Genomic DNA, 23,136 nt, shown 5'->3' with positions numbered 1-23,136 from the left:
GAATACACTTATCAAAATTTCAATCAGTAACTTGATTATTGGATTTAAAAATTATGTTATTCTGTGAAAGGTTTTTCATTTTTGCGGAGGGAACAGTTTTAGGATTATCATTTTGTTTTGAATTACATTTTTATAGCTATACTAATGATGAAAACTCTCCAAAAAATTCCTCCTTTAAAACGGTTAGTGCAGTACTAATACCTCCAACAAGGAACGGTCTGCAAATACCTAACTACATACTGCAGCTGCACATGTCAAGGCCAAGCAAGTCCGGCTTTCTATAGGCAAACTGCCGTACAGCTACTCAAGCGGAGAAATTCATCTTAGTTCCACATATCTGCCACAGAGCGCAGCACCTACCAGAAGCTCATGAAGGTGCACAACTGGTTTAGTTCACTCAAGAAGCCACTGGAGTGTGTGAGATCAATCGTGAGAGATTTTGGTTTTGAACAGTGATTCATTCTAGTCTGTAGTGTAGTTTGAATAATTATATATTACGATGGACGGTATGAATAACAAGCGGACATTGACACCTGAAATATTCTCTGCACCGTTGTTATTAATTGGAAAAATGTATCTTCAAATTGTTGGATGGAGTTGGATTGCATTCCTCCCTTACAAAAAAAAAATGAGACAAATACAAAATCAACGAACCTAAAGATGCCATGAACATTAAACTTGGCTGTTCTACAGGTAAAACCATATTCAGCAAGTTCAAGTAGATCAAGATCAAGGATAGTATATAGCTATTTAACAATCTGTATACTATTCTTGGATCAAGACAACGCATTCAACATTATACAGCAGGCCTATATCCATGAGAAAATTGGTGTATGTTCAACAAGGAGAAAAAATATGGTTATATTAAGCCATGTTCATTCATTTATTCATAGGCAATAGATACAATTCAGGTGTAAACAACAGGCATCCAACATGCAAAATAATAGAATGGTACAACATGAATCATTTGTACAATTTTAACATTTGTACAATTTGTAATAAGGAATAAAAAAACAAAGTTGAACAAGAATAATACTATCATAATCATTAATCTGGAAATCTACTGCCAAATCTCACATCACCAACAGAGAAATTCGTGGTATTTGGGGCTCTACATTCTACAAATTCTTCTCGTCTTCCTTATCTTCTTCTTCTTCTCCGCCTTCTTCACCAACTTCACCTTCTCCTTCAGAATCATCATCTTCTTCTTTTTCATCTTCTCCTTCAGAATCATAATCTTCTTCTTTTTCATCTACTCCACCACATTTTCTCTTTCACTTTTTAATCCTATAAGTATAAATAAGTCATTTTTAATCCTCTTTTTTCAATCGTCTTGTTTTTCTTCTCCTTATTCCGCTTCTTCTTCGTTTTCTCCATCATTATCATCATCACCACCTCTTCTCATACCACTTCTTCTTCTTCTTCTTCTTCTTCTTCTCTTCTTCTTCTTCTTCTTCTACATCTTCTTCTTCTTCTTCATCATCATCATCATCATCTCCTTCATCTTCTTCTTCCCCGAATCACATCCGGCTTCCGAAGTTGAACACTGACACGAGAAGTGCAGCGGTAGCTGCTCCGGTGGTGAATGAAATACCAGCACAAGCCGAATTCACGATAATATTGGTGAAATGCTCGGAAGGAATGGAGCAGTGAGCATCAGAGCATCAGAGCCCAGAGCAGCAGGTCTTCCGTCACTTTGTGTGATAGGTAGGCACAGCAGCCGTATTGAGATCCACTCCAAACTGCCAGCATTCTCAATGAATAGCACCAATGCTTCCCATTCAAACAATGCAGACAATTCGAGGTGAATCACACTGTAGATGGTTCCGATGTTTGCAGGAAGTTGGTGGAGTTCGCATTCCGTGTCATGTGCAATTGATAGCAGGTTTCCGAAACATGTGCCAATGATAGCACTCTCTGTTTTCCAGTGATTCTCTCTCACACGGTTTGTTCTTCTCATTCTATTTGTCTTCTATGATGTCTATCGAAATTCGGAAGAACATTTTCGTCCAATGTATAATAGTAATAGAGTATAGTCTAATTGTATGACCATCTTTGTCAGTTTAAATAAATGATAATTGAATTATGGTCTTATCTCCCTTATCCATTAGATCTACTTATTTTTTCCTCCTTTTTCCTCTTTTCACTAGTTAGATTCAAATCTACAATTCAATTCAATTTGAAACGTAGAACACATTTTATAATTATGATATTGATGAAAAAATTCCATATTTTAGTTGAAGAAAAGACTGATAAGTTAAGAAGATAAGATAAGAAGAAACTCAACTAAATGTTATTTTTGTCATTTTTAGTAAATTGATATTTTCAGAAAATTTGTGTTTTATTCAATCAACAATAGCATGAAGAATTTATCCTCTAAATCTCATGGATTTAAAATTTAGGATTTAAAGTAAGAATCTCTTACTCGAATTGAAATGTTCTGTCCCAAAAATTTAACGGCAGGCGCTCATATCTCAAAAAGTAATGATCGGAAAGAAATGTTTTCCTGAGAAAACATTTCCATTTAGATGGCTTGATGATATACAAATCGAAAAAATATCACCAGTAGAAAGTTTATTTTTAGCCTTTGCACAGCCTTAAAAGAAAAATCCTTTCGTAAACTGTAATAAATCGAGCTTTACTTGGAATACCCTGACCTCATGATATGTTATAGATTTCAATTACGATACTATGCAATCAGTACAATCAATGTAACAAATAATTTCAAAACTTTGTCACATTCAAATTATATCCATTTGTGTTACCTGTACACCCTGTACACTGTACACTATTATCATAGAATTATATTATCCGGGCCTTCAACTTTGAGGTTTGTATTGCTATTGAACCATAGAATTAGGAATAGATCACCATATATACCGCAAAAGGTCAAAGGGTGTACCTTGGGTATAATGTACCATACTGCTCTAATCATACAGCTCTATTCACGCTATGCATTAGTATACTGATTGGAGCTAACAAGCCTATTCAATTCGGATATATTGGCAAACCTCAGTTCAGCTTCTAGTTCTGTACAGGCGCACCATTCTCTCAAGACATACACACAATCAATGATGAAACCCGACAATGTACATAATATTCATGTACATATGTTCATGTACAGGGCACCCGGATAATGCAGAACATCCGGTTGAGCAGCCATGTAGAAGCATAATCCGTTATTAGTTGTTAGAATGGTCAGTCAAGCCGTAGCTAAGAGTTAGCTTACTACTAGACTATGGTCTCGGTTAAAGCCTGCCTAATGTCTGTATGTGGGGTCCAAGCGAAATATGGGTAATATTCGCTTAAAAGCAAGGAAATTTGATACAATTTAGTTATAATCTATGGACTGCCATCTAATGGAATTGTCATCTAGAACACAACTATCAATGATTATCAAGCAAATCCAGAAAATATTCAGTACGAAAATATGAGTAACGTTGAGGATGACAGTTTTGAAGGGGAAAAAATTGTTGCTTGAATATATTACACTTTGGAGTACAGTAATAGCAACTATTATCAATGTTGCCTGTGAATTTGCCTGCCCTAGCCCAATTTTCAAGCATGTAATCGTTAGGATACCTGAAAATGCTCAGTGGTTTCTTATTGAGAAATTAGAATAGAGCTCTTTTGGATTTGGCTAGTGTAAATAGTCTAATCTAGCAGCCCACTAATACTTTAACCACTTAAACCCACTAAAACAGCTCTAAAAATTTTCATCAGACTGATTCTCGAATAAAATGGCATCCTTATACACCTGAGAAAAATACGACTAGTGAATGTAAAGGCTGGCAAAAATACTACCGGCTGAAAATATTAATGTGTTTTGACTATCGGAAAAATAGTTTCAAGTTTGATTTTATTCTGATTAAACATTTAACCTCAGGAATTGTTTCACTTGCAACAATTAAAATTACGTTTCACTTTATTTGTTGTTTTGTTTATTCTTTATTTGTTGTATGACTTTTATTTTTGTTTCTCAATGCCTTGTATTTTATTTCCTAGCTATAATTACTGGATACTTTATGTAAGGAATTCGATAAACAAATTGATTTTTTTTTTTACTATAAGAGAGTTTCTAGGGTCTGCAGCAACTCCTCCATGCGTACAGGGAAGCTTCCCTTGCATGAGAGTATTTATTGTCAAGAGAGTTAAATGTATATAATATTCATTATTGTATTATTTATTATTAGTTTATGATCTAGATGATTGAGTATTATTTTGTATGCATTGTTTTTGACAATAAAGTTTATTATTATTATTTCTTCTGATTACGCGATGAATGGTAATAATAATAAATGCTAAAATAATAGTCTGTTAATGGGCAATGAATCAAATGAAGATGAGATAAATGATCAATTCTCTGAACCATCCCACATTCCACAACCCAGTTCTAGTTCTAAATGTAAGCCAAACCATCCTGATCCCTCAGACCTAGCAAATTAATCTCTTTCGCAACCAAACTAGAAAACAATTGAAAAATTCAAATATTCAACTGTATCTGTTCTTGTGGATGTACCAAGATGAGATTTCCATATTCAAAAAGATCAATTCTATTGTTCGACGCATAATGAAGAATAATAGCAAGTTAGGCTGGTCCCACATGATGCAAAATGTCAGGAATGCATTGTGCACCGTAATACGGAAATAATTACAATTGTTTCTATGGTGAGATTCACTTCAAACTGTCAGCATCCCATAGAGATAACAACAATCTCTTCAAATCAACCAACGCTGACATTATTTTGCTGTGACTCTCACTAGAGTGATAATGCAAGTATTGGTTGCATCATTGAGGAGTGTCTTTGTTTTAGAAAAATCGTAGCGAAGATGTAACTATGCAAAATAATAGACAAGAACACTGATGTAGGTGTGGAAAAAACGTTATAATTGTTGTGGCATATGGCGATGAGATCAGAGAAAAGTATTGTTCTACCGTTATCTACACGATGTTAAGAGAAAGTTGTATTTTCAGACAGATTCTGATTTCGATCAGAAATGATCTTGATCAATATTACCTGATTAAAGTATCTGTGCAAAACTTATCTTTCCATCAACCATCAGCTTTGCTTGTAGTGGAGAAGATTGATTTAATTTTCGGAACAAAATATTTCAAATTAATATTTATTTTACAGTTTTCAGTGCTAAGTAGAAGGAATTTTGTTATCAATTCAGATTTTAAACTTTCTAAATTCAAAATTAATTGTTTCAAGTGTTTTGTTTCAATGTGGAAGTTAGTGAAGAATTGAAAAGTCGCACATAACCTTTATTTGGACAATTTGTTTCATGGAATTGGGATGGAAAGAAGTTATGGACTGTAGTCTGTTTGTTGATTGTAAATGATGAATAAATGAATACTTGATCAGTATGATCTATACCTAAAACTGATCTTTATAAAAAATACTCATCTTCATATGAAACTTATCAACACATGAAGTTCCCCAAGACTCAAGTAGTGTTCTATTATATTTTGATTCTTCTTAGTTTCTAAATTGGAAAATTGTGTATTTGAATTATGTATCTTATCAGCGAATAAACAGCATTCATATTTTTTCTCAAGCTTGTATTGAGATCTATCACTGTACAGAATTTGAATGGCAGAAATGGTCTAAATGGCGCATCAAGTTGTCTCATCTGCCATTCTAGTTCACAGTTCATCATTGACCAATGAGATTGGAGGGGCATGTACTACTACTGACCAGGACAGTTGTGAATGGTGGAATAATTGAAGTGTCGCTTCAGTGTTAGACTTTGGCACCAACTTTGACAGATAGATTGCAAGTATTTCTGAGATGAACTCACAGTTCTACTCCAAAACATCAGTTTGTTACTTCAACACAATTTCTCTTTACAAAACAATTAGACCTGCTATGAACGACATTGGTTTCCTTCATGAATCCTCATTTACACTAAGGAACAATTAATGGGAATAAAATAAAAAGCAGCGATCTAGTTTTAGCTTCGGGACAGCTGAAGGAAGCTAAGTTTCTAATACTATTCCAATACAAAAGTTTCATTAATCCGAGTTTAACTATAGTTTTTAGCCCAACAGAAAGTTAGAATAATTTCCGCTTCCACCTTCACTACCAACTGATAACAAACAATACCAACTAGGAGCTAGTTGCTAGTACAGAATATATACAGTACAGAGCAACGTACGATAGAATGGTCTGGTACAATGCAACGACAAAAGCTCTCCACCTGTGACAACTGGAACATTGTCTCTGTGTTTTTCATGAGGTTGGGGTGTGTCAGGCTTTCTGTGTTAAGTGTTAAATGTGCCTTTTCCAATACTAAACTGCACTTCCGATAGTTTTACACTCATTTCCTGTGTTGGCTACGACAGGTAGCAGCGGAAAAACATCTGCCGTTTTTAGTGCGATTGAAATTTGAATGAAATGAAGAGTGAGAGAGAGAAATACTGATTGGTTATTGATTAGAGAAGAAAAGAGTGATATGAAAGGAAGATATACAGATATAATGCAAAACGAGAGAAAACTATTAATTCGACGAGAGGTGAACAGAAAGTATCCATAATATAGGCCTAATCAAAGACTATAATAGACTAATATAGGCTATATAGCGTAATATAGACTATCACTGGTCAATGAGGATGATCTGATATTCTATCAATTTGGAATAACGTGAGAGATAATCATTGATTGAACATCAAATTCGAGGGATTGTCAAATGAATATAGATCAAAAGAGAGATCAGAAAGGTTTCGAGAGATGCAGAAGGTCCAGAGGAGAATCAATAAATAAATAGATAGATAGATATAGATAGATGAAGTGCCTTTAGTTTCAGACTCTAATTATAAATGTTGTGGGCGAAGTTGAGCCGATGAGAGCTCTTTCTTTTACTTGGCCTACAATGAAAAGAGAGAAAGAGAATTGAGAGGAGGAAACGAAGAAATTAAGAGAAATATCTGGAAAATTGGAGGTGAGAATCATCAAGTGAGATAGAAATCCTGAAGAAATGGATAAGAAAAAGAAGAATTTTTTTTGGAAGATCTGGGAAACAGAAGAATTGAAAGATAAATGTATCGAATCTAATGACACATGTATTGGAAAAGGAGATCACGGAACAGCAGGGAGATAACAACCGATGACGAATGATGAGAAAACAAAGATGACAAACGAGAGAGTAGCCACTCATATTTCGCAGACTGGAAGTGTTAGTTAAACATTTTTGCAAGTGTAAAACATGTTGCAAAATAAGAAAGTTATTACCTGAAAATTGTGGAAAGTCATAATAATTGATCAAGCCATCTCAATCAGCTTGATAATATTTTACAATGAAGATAAGAATTACTGGAACTATCAAGAAGCGTACTAACATCAAATCCTGGTGGGTTATTATGATTATATTATCTAAATATCAACAAGACGAAACCTAACTATCACTTAAAATGACGATGCGGTTGAGTTGCAAAACACCCAAATATTATCAAAAATTAGCAAGATTGAAGTTAATAGCAAACATCACTCAAACTGAACCAAAACTTCTCTCTACAATCAACTTCCAAAGTTGAATCAAATTTTATTCAATCCAATTCACAATATTTACAAATTATGAGAAAAAATAATACAGCTTAACAATATTAGAGTCATTAGTTAATAATTTATAAAGTACATAAAAGTCTATTTTATTAAACAATAACATCAGACAAGAATTCGAACATGCTAAACCAGGACTAATTTGTGAATTTGGATAGAAAAATACTGCTTGCTGAGAGTACAAAACTCTACGTCTGCGAGCAGGAATAAATATCTGATAATTTATGAATTTATAGAGAAGTGGAAAAATATAAAAAGAAGAAAGAAAGAAAAATTAGCAACCAATCACTCACACATTCACACTAACCATGCTCACTTTCCAATTTCAGCTCATTTTCCCAATGCATAGCCATCATTATCAGAGTATTTTAACTAAGAAACCACATCGAATAAGGTATCTAGATAGTCAGGCATAAGTCCTCTAAGCCATCCAAGAACTTTTGTTTTAAAAACAAGTCGATTTTGTGTTCTCTTAATTTCAAGAGGAATATTGTTGAAAAACTTAGGGCCGAGAAATACAAATCTATTCTAATACTCATGAGTTGAGGTTTGAACTTGAAACCACTACAACACTGAACATTGCAACCACCAAATATGGAAAGACACATATGAAGAGAAAACTGATTGAATCTTGATGATAACTCAAAACAGAAGATGGTTTAATAACTGAAACAATATTTTCATGTGTAATATTTTTGAATATTTCTTATTTCATAATTGGGGACTTCTTCCAACTTATAGAAATGAACAGTCAGAATAATATATCTGCTATACGACAGACGGAATCAAAAAGAATACATTTCTAATTATTGTTAAACGAAATTTCATTCAAATGCTAAGAATAAATGTAATTTCTCATTAATTCCCACTGAATTTATCTTTATATTTCTAATACGACGTTTAAAAAGTTGTGAGCAGTGACAATAATATGATCACTCTTAACAATATTTTCAAGTGTAATATGTTCGAATATTCCGAAATGAATTATTGGAAATTTCTCTCAACACACTGAAATTCAACTAAAAGACTGCATTCAAAGAAAATATATATTTCATCGTGGAGGCAACCTCTCAGAACTCGATGATAAATGATATGAATTCCTGTGTTATTTGTCGGAGATACCCTGACACTAAAAAACTAAATTATCACTAAATCCCACGAAGACATTTTGACGATATTCGAAGAAAACAGCACAACACACAAAAAACACGAACTGGACAGAACAGACCATGAAACACAACTAAAAACTCCCGGTGTTATACTAGTGACGACTCCCCGTAGACTAACAGCTAACAGCTCTATGTTGGTGTGTGTGTGTGTCTGGGCTTATAATTGTGATGCACTCTACTGGCTACGTTTCCTGTCTTCCACACGCGCATATGCGAGCACGCGACACACGCATGGCATAGATCCATCTACACATGTTCGTTAAGCGTCCAGCGTCCCACCCAAACATCATGAGAATTGTAATTACTATGGGCATAAGGTGTAGACAGAGTGCGAGGGGAGGGATGACCGTGAAAAGCTTTGTTTCAAAATCTCTATTTTTGCTGAGGATGATATCTAGACAGAGTATAGGACTAGTGCGTGGGTGTTGAATGAGATAATGAATGATAAGGACTCCAAAGAGAGTTTCAGGTGCTCATCACCTAGGCATCTCAACTGAGTTGAAAACGATTTCCTCGATATTGTCAACAGAATAGGCCTACGTCCACATAAATGATAGTACCGTACAGTCTTTTTCAGTTCAATATAAATGGCTCGAGCTTCTCCAAATTAATTAGAATGTTTCTTTTTATTCCAATATAACACTTCACTTCACACTTCATTCACTTTAAAGCACTTGGAATCAGGGATGATGCGATAGAAATGAAATTCATTGAAGATACTGAAGGTTGTTCAACATAAAGTTCGCTTGTGCAAAGGCGTTTTTCATAGCCAAAATAATGATTCAGGAATATATAAATCTATCATTTTCTGAACCAGGATGAATAGATGAATGAATTACAGTTAATTAAACTGTACATTATAGTAATCCTTCAAATAGTGAACATAGCGGAAATATGAAAACTATAAGACTGTAACTAGAAAGAAAAACTTTAAGAACGCTATTTTAAAATTTTTTTACTTACAACATGTTTCGGCCATTATGCCATTATCAAGGGTACTCAAATTTACATTTTTCTCTATTTAAGAGTAGCCCTAGCTAAAAAAGGTAAGACTATAACTACATGAAATGAGAAAACTATAAGTACCGAAGGAGATTCGTTGAAATTATTAAATTATGTTATTTATTGTACCTAAAATCTTAGAAAAACAAGTAATTTCTGGTTTAAAAGGCAATTCTCTATTTTTAAGGTTTTCGATCAGGATATTTTCGCAAGTTTAATCAATGGATGAAATGATTGGTGAATTGGTATGGAATCAATTGATAATTATGAGGTTTAAAACTCATAATTCATAATAATGTTCCATATTTTTTAGGAGAACAAGTTATAAGAACTTGTTCAATAAAATTAGTTGGGTTCAAAATGAATTTTTATTATTTTTCATGATTACAATAAAGACACGACATTCTTCTAGTTAATTGAAACAAAATGAAAATAATCCTAAGGCCCTTTCAACCAACACTAAGCCCCACATATGAATGACAATATTGTATCAAACATGTGATACATGACCAAGCTTGTAACATGTAGCATGCATGTGAAAGGAAACATCTCTCGAAATTGGAGTGGCCATCCACAATACACAACTCCCAACAAGATTTAATTAATTTTCGCCCGGAAAATTATATGGAACAAGTCCTCTGTTAATTGGAATTTCATGCAAAATAATATGAAACATTCCTCTTCTCTATTGACAAATGCATACTTCTTTATATCAATTCTATCAACTAATGCAAATAATAATGGATTTCATTTAATTAACAGAATCTATTACACTGCTGACTGCTTTTTAATTCCATGAAATAAATAATTGAATGAGATGGAATTGATTAGAAATCCCTATTGATATAATATATTAGGCTTGGGGAAAAGCGTCATTGAAAAGCAATAGATCATTTTAAAAACACTTTATGAACGTGTTATCCAAAGTTCACTGAATAAGACTATACATACATATATTCCTACATACAATGTATTCATACATATCCGCTAATTCATTTTCTATCTGAAAAGTTCAACGTAAAAAACTTTAAATTTCCTCATTGCTAAATCGTGTTTTTATTTGATGAGTTAAGTCCATATAAAATATTAAGACCAATTTCCTCATTTGAGGGAAAATAAACTGCATTCCAAAGTGAAAAATGAATGTTTGAGTGTACTTGATACTGTTGGGGAGAAACACGAAGATTTTTAAGCAACTTTGAAAAGCGAATACGAAATGTTTTTCTGAGATAATCCAAAATTTTGTGAAAAATACTGGCAGTGAAATTAGTGTTAAACAAGATCAATTAGAGTTATTATTAGTGAAGTTATCCAAAATATAGTGCAAAACGTAAAAGAAAATAGCTTGAATACCTCTTTTGTGTCCAGAAACCACACCATTTATCCACAACAGATGTTTGGAAGGACAAGAATTAAACAAGAAAAACGAATTACTCTTATCCAAATTGAAAATTTCACAACTTCTAGATTTTCAATATTGAACGAATTTGATGTCTGCCAAATGTCAGAACTGAGTTTGTCAGTAACGAAGCTGTTACACTAAAACATCCTTAGAATATGAATTTAATTCGACAAATTAGGAGTGGAACTCAAGTTTCCATCGTGAAATGCTTATTTGTTATACCTATCATACAGCAAATTAATACTGTAAATCTAGAAACAGATTCAACAATATCAAGTGAAAATCCAACAAAAAGGACTCTACCAACTGAATTTAATATTTCGAAAAGTTAAGCAGATATCGACAGCACAGAAGCAGTCAGCGAGTTCGAACTAAACTGGGCGTGGGCAGATAATTCCCACGATGCTATTCAAGCAACTAAATTGCGACCGATAACAATCCCAACAATTCAAAGCTTGGCTCTCATTGGAAGTTCATTGAGGAAGATTGTTTGGCCTCCTGCTGTCAGTCAGCTACAAATTTGTGCAGCTAACAAATTATTTGTGAGAAACCTGTGATAGATATTATTGTGTAAGCTGGCGGCTTTCGTAAAAAAATGCGATGAAAATTATTAGGTATTTTGGAAGACAAAAGAATGGACATGATAACTACCACTGAGAATTTTCAACGTGCGAAATGGTGAATTGCATTCTTCACTACGCAAACAGAGAAAATCGTGTTTATTGAATTGAACATTTTTACTACAATATACATATTTTAGCCTTTTGTTACTCTTTACTTTTTGAGATAATACTAACGTTTATTTGTCATGTGATTCTTTCCATTATCTTGATCTATTCCCTTAGAATTTTCATATCGTGAATCCTTCGCATATCTCGCGAAATTAGATCTTACCAGCATAGAACTATGTGTGTATCCAATTTAAAATATGAAATATCATATTTTTTTGTGATTTTTCACATTACTTATTATAACATATTATAATATCCTCTCTTGATTTTCATTCAATAAAATTACTCCATGCCTTGTCGATTCCGTTCTACCTTATTCTCTCCAGTTTCTATCTAGTCTTGTGATATCTACGATATTCTCATTCTATTTTTATTAAAATTCAATCGTGAAATATTCCCAAGTTTTTTCTCATATTTCCTCTATGAGCTTTCATTAATTCTACTAATTGGTTTATTCTACTGTTTTGTCATTGAGTTGACAATCTCTTCTATTCACCTAGTCATTTTCCGTTTTTCATTCTCCATTCTTAACAGAAGACTACTGGTAGCATAGTGTAGTAGAATAATACAGTAGTAGTTCTAGAACAACAAGTCTGTAGTAGATTCAATCCAGTAATATAGTATTGTATCCTAAAAAATCTGGTGTGGCGCACTCACACAACTTTCCTTGCCGTTATGAAAATTGATCACCTGACGCTAGTGTTCCCGCGCATCTCAAGTCTACTATTCAAAGATCCAAGCCAGCTGGTGACAGGACAATAAGGCTGGAGACACACGAAGTTTGCTATCTCTTCATAGTGAATGATTTAATAGAATCAACAGTTGCCAACAGTTTATAATTTAAATAATAACATTTTCTCGAATTTCGAGCTTATTTTCAATTTTAGGTGAAAATGTTCCTGATCATTAATTGTAGAGATTTTCATGCTCAATCTTTTCCATTTGGATTTTTTTGTTCAAATTGTATCTAAAGCCTGATAATTGAGAATCTAAAATCAAACTTTGCATAGATGGGGCGGAGCTCCTGAAATTTTCACAGATATAGGACTTGATGCAGTTGATGGAGCTTGTTAATGACTATTTCAGGTATGAATTTGATCAAAATCGTTGAAGCCGTTTTCGAGAAAATCGCGAAAAACCCTGTTTTTGACAACATTTTCGACATTTTAGCCGCCATCTTGGATTGCATTTGATCGAAATTGTTCGTGTCGGATACTTATAGTGTAAGGACTATACGTTCCAAATTTCATGTCATTCCGTTAACTGGGAGATGAAATATCGTGTACACAGACGCACATACACACACACCACACACACACACACACACACACACCACACACACACACACACACACACACACACACCACACACACACACACACACACATACAGACCAATATCCAAAACCCACTTTTTTGGACTCAGGGGACCTTGAAACGTATAGAAATTTAGAAATTGGGGTACCTTAATTTTTTTCGGAAAGCAATACTTTCCTTACCCATGGTAATAGGGCAAAGAAAGTAAAAACGAATTCAAACAGAAAATGATTCAGAAATTCTGAATTTTATCAGCTGGAATAAACTGATAACAGTGAACGTCACCTGACATTCACGGATTCCCAGAGCAATCTCTGGATTAGAGAAGGACTTAAATTTGTGGAAAAAAGTCCACAGTGGGAGGAGAGGGTAGAGAGATCTCGAGGATTATTCAATTATTGTGTTTTTCCGCGGCAAAATATGATTTCTGTGAGCAGCGTTCACTAAATAAAAAATGACACCTATCCTGCCTTCCGGCGGTTAGCCAGATAATCGCCTGAATTACTTCTCACCGCCTCTTTCTTCCACCATTTCTCTCCATTTCCATTCCGATTCCCACTTTTACTCCTTACCTTTTTTTCTTCCAACTTTCAAGTTCAAGTTCATGCCAAACTCGTCTCATTTTTCCCCTGGAGTTCATTTTCATTTTATCATTCCCCAATTTCATGGATTTTTCTTTTCCTTTCAGTTTTTTGCATTATCTTCATCTTCTCCCTAGATCTCATTTTTCATTATTTTCTTCTTCATCACTATATCCCAGAATATAGTTGATCAGCCTCAATGATCTGCTAACTCTCTAGTTCTACATTCTCTTCTTCTATTCGATTACTACTGCCTCCTTTTCCACTGTCTTGTAAATCCTCATCAATTCAAAAACTTTCATTCATTCTCTTACCATCTTCTGTCTTCCCTAATCATCCTTTTTCCTCTTCCACTTCTTTAATATGTTTTTGTTTCAACGATTCTGAATCTTTCTTCTTTCCACCACTAGTTCTCTCTTCCTTTTTCCCCGCCGCTTCCATTTCCAGTACCTTCTTTTATATGTTCCATTCCCTTTAAAAATCTCTTTCTTCTTCTTTTCCTGCCAGGCGTTGCAATTAAACTGAATCGCATTTCATCTCAGATACGTCTTTCGCATATCCTCATCATAATCATTCTGCCAGATTTTTCATTCAATTTCTTCTCCCGTTTCCTCTTCTTCTTCGCTTATTTCTCCCCTTCCTCTGTTCTATCTCTCCCCCATCCCACTCCTCCTCCTCTATCTCTTCCTCTTTTTCTCCTACTCCTTCTTCTTCTTCTCCTCCTCCTCCTCCTCCTCCTTCTTCTTCTTCTTCTTCTTCTCCTTCTTCTTCTTCTTCTTCTTCTTCTCTTTCTTCTCCTTCTCCTCCTTCTTCTTCTTCTTCTTCTTCTTCTTCTTCTTCTTCTTCTTCCTCCTTTTCTTCTTCTCCCAATTAAAAAAAAAATAATAAAACACATTCCATCTTTCTCACATTTCTTTATAATTTCTCTGTTTTCTCTTTCTCCTCCTTCTTCTCTACCCCTTTTCATCTTCTTATCTTCATCTTTGTCACCTTTCTCTCTAATATTTATGTTACCTTTTTCTCTTCCTTCTTCTCGGCCACCTCTTCACCCAAATTTCATCCTTCTCTCTACCTGTTACCCTTCTGTATCCTCCTCACTACCTGATCCTCACTCTCTCTCCATCACATCCTCCTCGCTCTCGCTTCGCTGAAGAAGACCTGTGTAGCATTTCGCCGAAATGTCATAGAGCTGGAAGACTGTCCGACGAGATAATCCAATTGGGACTTATCCGAGGACAACGGACAGGCGCAAGATGAGTGGATGAGAAATGAACAGAGCTTACACGGATGACAGAGAGACATAATAAAAGAGAGAGAGAGGGTGAGAAAGAGTGACTGAGTCAAGGGGATGAAATTGTCTGGTCGGTAAGAGGATAGATATTTACAGAGAACGAATAGTGGGAGTCACTCCAAATTGGATGGAAATGGTAAACTGTGACTATCTGGCTGTGAGGAGGAGGAGGAGGAAGTGAAAAATAATGGAATGAAGCGCAGAAGGAGAAGGAGGAGAAGAAGGAGTAGGAGGAAGAGAAGGATGGATGTGAGGAGGAGTAGTAGGAGGGGGAGGAGGATGAGGATGATGAGGAGAAGGATGTGGATGATAAGGAGGAGTAGGAGTGGGAGGTGGAAGAGGAGGTTTAGGTGGAGAAGAAGGGAAGGGTTCGAGGATGAGAAGGAGGAGGAGGATGAGAAGGATGGATATGAGGAGGAGGAGGAGTAGATAAGTAAGAGTGGATAAGGAACAAGATGACGATGAGGAGGAAGAAGAGGAGGTGGAGAAAGACGAGTAGGTGAAAAAGTAGAAAAAAGGAGAAGAGTGAGCTGCACATGGAAGTAAGTGGGTAAAATATAGGGACTTGTCGAAGAAAGAAGGCAAACGAAACATGAAAGAAAATGGAGAAGAGTTGGTGAACAAGAAAATATCAATTGAAGAAGAATGGAGAGAAATGAAGGAAGTGAAGAAGCGACAAAATGCCAATAAATAGATGAAGTTCTGTTTAACAAATGAAGGAGGATGTTAAACAGTACATTAATCATTGAAAACAGAGAAAAGGGAAAATACGGATGAAACAAGATGAGATTGAGCAAGAAAGAAGTTTATTGGAAAAGTGGAAGATGTCAATGAGAAGAGGTTTGGTAGGATAAGAAGAAATGGGGTAGTAGAAGGTGAAGAAATGAGAAGAATAAAGTGAAGAGGGATGTATAATTGAATGGTAAAAAAAGTCTGGACAAGGGTGAAGTAGAAGGAGGAGAAAATATTACTGAGTAGGAGAATAAGAAGAAGAAGCAATGAGAAGAAGAAGAAGAATAGCAAACTAGAAGGAGAAGGATAGCAAAAGTGAAAAGAGGATGGCAGGAGAACAATAACAGAAGGAGAGAAGAGGGAGAGAAGAGGGAGAAACAGTGATCACGACGAAATGTTGTAGAGAGGATAGTAAGAAATGGGGGAGACGATAAGAAGGCGTTGAAGCAGAAAAGAAAAAAAAGAACAAGATATTTTAAGAGGAAGAGACTATGTGAAGCACATACGAAGGAGTAATGAAGAAAAGAAGAACATGAAGAATAAGAGATGCAATAGTAGAAAATGCATGTGGTGGAGGGGGAGAGGAATGAAGAAGAGAGACCAGAACTTGTAAACGGCGAATATCATGAATGGATGGACGCTCCAATTTAAGCCACTCCATGATATTCCATATCTAACTTTGCTAACTTATTTGCCGCATCCTCATCTCAAACTTCACTGATATGGACAATTGCGCTGCGGCTTGTGGCTTTCGGGATTGAAGTCATCTGTGGAGGGTGGAGGGTATTATTTGTGATGGAAATTTGTACAATTCTGTCTTGGATTATGATAATCTGTGGAAGTTTTTCTCGGGTGCAATCTAGTGGAAGATGTTGAATGACACTGACAGATACGATCTTAAGCCACAGGAGAAATTTGCTTCAACTCCACTGTACGTCGAAACAACATCGTTTCATTTCCACCTCTTGTTCTAATTTGGGGAACATACTGGCCTGTTGTATAATTCAACATTTTACTCAACCCAATTTTTATTTATTCTTGCTGTCTTCCATTTTCCTCTTTTTTGTAATTTTTCTTCACTGCCTTCCATTTTTCCTTTTTTTTTAATAGTACAATATTTTGAAACTAGTTTATTTTTCAACTTCTAACGTATTTCTTCTTCTTTCTTCCCTTTATCATTTCTTTCAGTTCCAGTATTTTTATTGTATTTTATGGTATGATCATGATGGTAATCCAACTCTAAAGGTGCGTACAGATATACGCGCCGCAAACATGAGCAATTAACTTTTAATCAGCTGATTATATCTGTATGTTTAAAGAAACGGTAAGATACAGATATAAAAAGCTTGGCATCAGATGATTAAAAGTGAATTGCCCATGTTCGCGGCGCGTATATCTGTACGCACCTTAATAGAACGCATATGGAACATTCAATGAAAATGAACTCAGGTTATAAGAATTACTAGAAAATGAACACAGGCTCACGTGATAATAATTGTTAACTATCCTGTTAGTTACTTGGCTCATCCCCAGATGCCACAAAATTGGCTCGAAGCCTGCAACCATCCCAAAGGATAAAGCTTTTCACATAGTCAAACACTCCCTTTCATGGTCGGTGTTTTGCACCTTAATTTCACTCCCTTATTACTCTCTTTTACTCTCTCTTCCTCTGAGAACTGTTTTCTCTTTCTCTAGAATTCGTTCTCTTTCTTTTGATCTGCCTCTGTTCGATTTTTTCCATTTTGATTCTGTGCCTTCTTTCCTTTGATCAGTATCATTACTACTTTTTCCCTCACTCATACACTCTCTCTCTTACTCTGACTCTCTTCCTCTCACTCTCTCTCTCAATCTGTTTCTCTTTTCTCTCTACCTCTGTTTCTATTCAATCTTACACTTCCTTCTCATCTCTTACACTCTCTTTCTCTTTCTTTCCCTATCTCTCTTCAGAATCCCTCTTTCCAAAATTCATGTTTGATTAATGGTGTGACTTTCTTGAACCTTTTTCACTTACCATCCGTCCAACAATGTTTTCAAGTAAAAAACAACTGTTGCAGTGCTGAATTCCCTTTTCAATGCAGTCATCACAATACAATGGGAGTAGGCAGGATAATGAATTTGTTTTGAAAGAACTGTGGTTATAACGCCTTCCCCAGAAAAATTAATTCTTTTCTCGTGAAAAGAATGTATACATGGAAATGAATATAACGCTGTGAAATAAATATCTCTCCCTTAAGAAATAATAAGTTATAATTCGTTCGAATAGATGATTTTCTATAATATCAATTTGAACAAATCGACCCAACTAATTTTAATGATTGAATAAGATGATTGACAGCTTACCTTTTCCAAATCACTCAGTATAAGAGTAGGTGAACTGGTCATTTTGAATTTGTTCTGGCCACTTATGACATTTCAAACCTGAAACAATTGGAAACCAATATGAACACTATGGTCAAAAAATAAAGAGAAATGAAATACGAATCATGCAAAGTTATATCAAAATACTAAATAATATTTTTCTGAATAATAGATTTAAAACCACTAAGAAAATCAAGAAATATCTTCACCTCGAAGATTGTGTTTGACGGAGAAAAGCTACAAATAAATACAAAAACAATCCATGTATACAATTCCGTTATTGAATTTATAATAATTGGATGTTGAAGTCATTCAAGTCATTGGATGTTATCAAGCATGTATTTGAATTCTATCACAAAATTTGCTTCAATATTTAATAATGACAAAAGCATTTATTCTACTTCACAAGAAGAAACCTCTTTAAGGCCAGTTTCACACGGCAGAGACCTCGCTCCTGGAATATCATATTACTGAAGAACATATTTCATATTTTGCAGCTCTCCTGTACTTTCACATGGGGAACTTACGAATAAGCCGACAGATCCAACAACTATGCCGACGTTTGCTCAAACCTATGACTCATCACTTTTTCTCAAAGTCTAACTTCCTTAAAAATATAGATAGAAGATTTCTGATTTCGGATTTGGATTCAGCGACCTCAAATTCTTTAAAGCGTAAGTCCCATTTTCAAAAATACCCGAAAACAAGGGAGTTATAGCTGTTTTTAATATAGCTTTCCATTATCATATGATTATATAGTACATACTAAGATAATAATACTCCTGCCTCACAAAGGACAGGCAAAGGTTTTAAGAAGTTTTTGAACACCTGAGAAGTTTATACATAAACATTTTAATTTTTAAAATTCTAGTTTTCCAAAAAAATATTGAACTATTAAAAGATGAATCCAAATATGAAATCATAAATCATCTCCACTCATCACCCAATAAAATAGGAGGAAAAGGAATGTTGTACAGTAAAATTCACTGAATTTCAATTGTCATTCAACAATCCATTTATCAGGTTCAAATCGTTGAATATCACTTTAAATTCCCAGCAATTATTGACTATTTCTTTTTACAATCAGAAAAATCTATTATGAACATACAGTATAAACATTGTGCTGATCTGAATCGATCTATGGTAATAATAGGAATTGAGAGAATAGAAAATGTCATGGCATTCCAAGTAGTGATGTCTGTGTATTAGAACTGCTGAGTTGATAATGCATACTGAAAAAAAGTCATGAATAGCTCAGACTAGCCTGGCGACTTTGATGCTTTTGAAACCAGAATCTTGTTTTATTTTTATTAAAGAATGATACGGAATGAAAACCATGTATCATAGTACAAAGCTTTGTATCATGAGTAAGATTGACAATCATGGTTTGTCGATTTTAGTTGCTGACCTAAATCCTCATTCCTCAGTCGTAGAACTATGGACCAAGCGCGAGCATTTGCCTTTTATGTCATATACCGTCGACACAAACTTATGAAATTTATGAAAAGCTTGATAGAGTGAATAGTGATCTGATATTTGTTACACGTTTTTATTCTAAGACATAATATGTCTTAGACTAATTTTTAATGTTTCTTCATCGGCAGGAAAACTTTGGTTTTTCAAAGTTATCTTACTCCTTATTTTGGGGTATTTTCAGAAATCAAGATAAATAACCTACCAAATTTCCTACACGAATACAGTGTAAGTTGTATTATAATAGCTAGAGTACTTACGTACTGTATAGTACAGTACCTGTTCGTTTTTACCGTATAATTATATGATAATAGAAAGCTTTATTAAAAACAGCCATAACTTCCTTGTTTTCGGATATTTTCGAAAACGGGACTTACGCTTTAAAGAATTTGGGGTCGCTGAATCCAAATCCGAAATCAGAAATCTTCTATCTATATTTTTAAGGAAGTTAGACTTTGAGAAAAAAGTGATGAGTCATACTTTGTGGAAACGTCGGCACAGTTGTTAGATCTTGCCTCTGCTTGCCTCGAGGGGAAAAGACGTGACAAAACGAGGTTCCTGGATAGGAGTCACCATGTGAAAGACACGATTTGACTCAATGTACTTCGACAAAAAAACGAGAACACTGTTCAGTGTTCAAGTTGCACGTCTCCTATCGTGTGAAAGAGGCCTTACTGATGTATTATTGTAAACAAGCTTTTTCAGCAAACACATAATACATTCACAAAACTCATAACACGTTTGTGAGAGTTCCTTAATAATAATAATAATACCTTTACACCATAATAGAGTACCTTTATAATAGCATCACATGAATACCTGTGGCTGTATGCTTGAAACATTGAAACATATTCGAGATACGACAAGAAGGTACAGTAAAGGCGCAAGAACAAAGTACAACGTGAACAAGCAAAATATTCTGGAGTTCCTAATTAGAAGGAATTAGTAAACATACTGTTAAGAGCTTAAGAATTTCCATTGTAAGAAATTCCGCACAAAGCTATTCAAGGGAATTTGTCACTAATGAGTTGCCTACCTGCACAGAAAGCCAAGAATTTGCGAGATCATAGAGAATATTTGAGATATAAACTGTCGTCGATTGCAAGTGAGTGCGTGAGATAATGGAAGATATGAGAAACTAACTACAATACGGTTTGATAGGCCTATACAGTTTCACTAGAATTTAAATTCCAGTCACAGACGAAATGAAAATAGCCTGGAGTCAACAATACTATTCATTTGTAAGTTCACTCAGCAAATCTTCTAACAAAAACAAACAATTCCTTATCAAATATCTTGCATTGAGATACATTTCAAGTTAGCTTCAAAGAAGGTATTCAAGTCTTCAAAATAATCTTGATGTCTCATAGTATATTGATAGAGAATCACAACAAATCAGGGAACCATCAATCTATAAGTCATATAAGTCATTATAGTCTGTCTATATAGGTCATTTAGGACATGAGTAATACAGTTGAATCAATAAATGAGTGTGACTCTGATATACTCGTAAATTATTACCGATGAACATATTGCATTCGATAAAGTAGATATATGTGATAAAGTAAATATATATAGTAGAAAGATAAATTTATTTTGATGGTAACCCATGAAGTTGCGTTCTTATAACCGATGAAAGATAGTAAACAGTCTCCCTTCTCGAAACAGTCTAGTTTCCAATCCATAAAAAAGTTCCAAGGCAAATCCAATAGCGACTTTACGAGTGGAAATTCTATTTGCCAACTATCTTTCCACAGAGTTGAGTTGTGGTTGAGTAGTTTTATGTGGAGAGACTCACGAGAAAATTGCATTGTCAGAGTCAGCGCTGGCTGAATTCAAGTAGAAAAGTTTAGGAAAACTGTACATAGACTGCGCTGTATGATATAGAATGTATGTGCTGTTGTGAGATGGAATGTGGCATACAACTATAGTGTGGTCCACGTTAAAATGGCAGTGGATAAAGATAGGAGAATGACGATGCCGATTCTCTGCATTAATAAATTATATTTCTACACTGTCAAAAACATAATTGGCATTGTTGTAGACCTAGAAAAGGATAGTACCACCGGCTTTGTCGAATGAGACAAGGAAAGCAAAACCAAAGTTGAACAAATACTGTCATTATAACGTGGACCTCACTATAGAAGTAGTAGGACGTTGTGTTGTCTGAACTAGATGGAATGAAATGGAGTCAGATGTGAGATGAAATAATATGCAAAATGTAATACAACGATGAATAGGACTTTAATTTGTGTTTCCACTTTCCAGTTGACAGGCTATTAACTATTGACTAGACTAATTACAATGAAATGATAGTTTTGATTATATTGTATTGATGAATACATCAATTAGGGACAAGCCACACGAAGCGGTTTTTCAGGTGTTTTTAGATGCGCCGATAGAAACAGAGAGCTTCCTGCCCTACCAAATCGTTTTCATGTGACTTGGTCCTTATTGATCAACCATGTTCCCTAATCTATCAATTCTTCTCACAAAGCAGCAGCCTCTATATTCAGCAGATGAATTTATTCATTGCTTCCAATTTTACCTGTTGTCCATCAGCTCATAATTCTGATGTGAAAAAATTAATAACAATAATTCTAACATTGAATGATTGAAAATAATATAATATTGGCTGACAAACGACAACAATATTGGCTGACAATTTTTTTTATTATTATTATTATTATTTCTATTAAAACTAGTCACTAGGACTAGTCATTAATTTTGTTCTCTTATTTCTTATCCTAACATATTATTTCTTATTGCTAAAGTCTTCCAGTGAAGCCTACAGTTCTAATCTATAATTATTTCTCTACTTCAAACTCTTTCGCTACACAAATGACAACAATATTAGCTGAAAAATGACAGATTCATGCATCTGAGAGGAATAAGGTCTACTATGTTGAGAATGGGAACTTTTCTTGGGCAAGAACGACAACGCTGAAAGAATGACCTAGTTGTCCAGAGTAGCGGACCGAGACTCAACCTTGACTTTGAACTGACCAGCTGACTGCCAAATGACAGCCTTGGCAACAGTTTGCAGGAGCCTGCACCACCTAGCGGCGAAAACTGTAACTACTTGAAACCAGTTCGAACCGTTCTCTTCACATGTTTTTTAGTTGGGATAGAAACAGTACACTGGACAACTACTATACTGCCACAGAAGAAGGAACTACAAGAAGAAAGAAAAAGAAAGTAAAGGAGTTGTTCTTTACTTTGTGATACTACTAACCACAGATGAGCCAACACCAACACTTCAAATACTTTTGCTACAGAAGATAGAAAATAGACGTAGAGATAGAAGATAGATGGACTTTCCTCTATGCTCTTGCCATAGAATAAACAATCAATCAGTTTACATATAATATTAAACAATAATAAAATAATAATATAACATTCTATCAGTTTTTTTCTGCTAAGCGAGATACGACAAACTAAAGATAAGCACACAGGTCGCAGACGGTAGACCTGTCAGGGCGCAGATAGCATCATTGGAATTATTTGGTAGAGAAGGGTTCCA

This window comes from Nilaparvata lugens, chromosome 8 (genome assembly GCF_014356525.2).
Source record: "Nilaparvata lugens isolate BPH chromosome 8, ASM1435652v1, whole genome shotgun sequence".
Taxonomy (NCBI): Eukaryota; Metazoa; Arthropoda; class Insecta; order Hemiptera; family Delphacidae; genus Nilaparvata; species Nilaparvata lugens.
The sequence above is the reverse complement of the archived record's forward strand: the minus strand, read 5'-3'. Positions refer to the sequence as shown.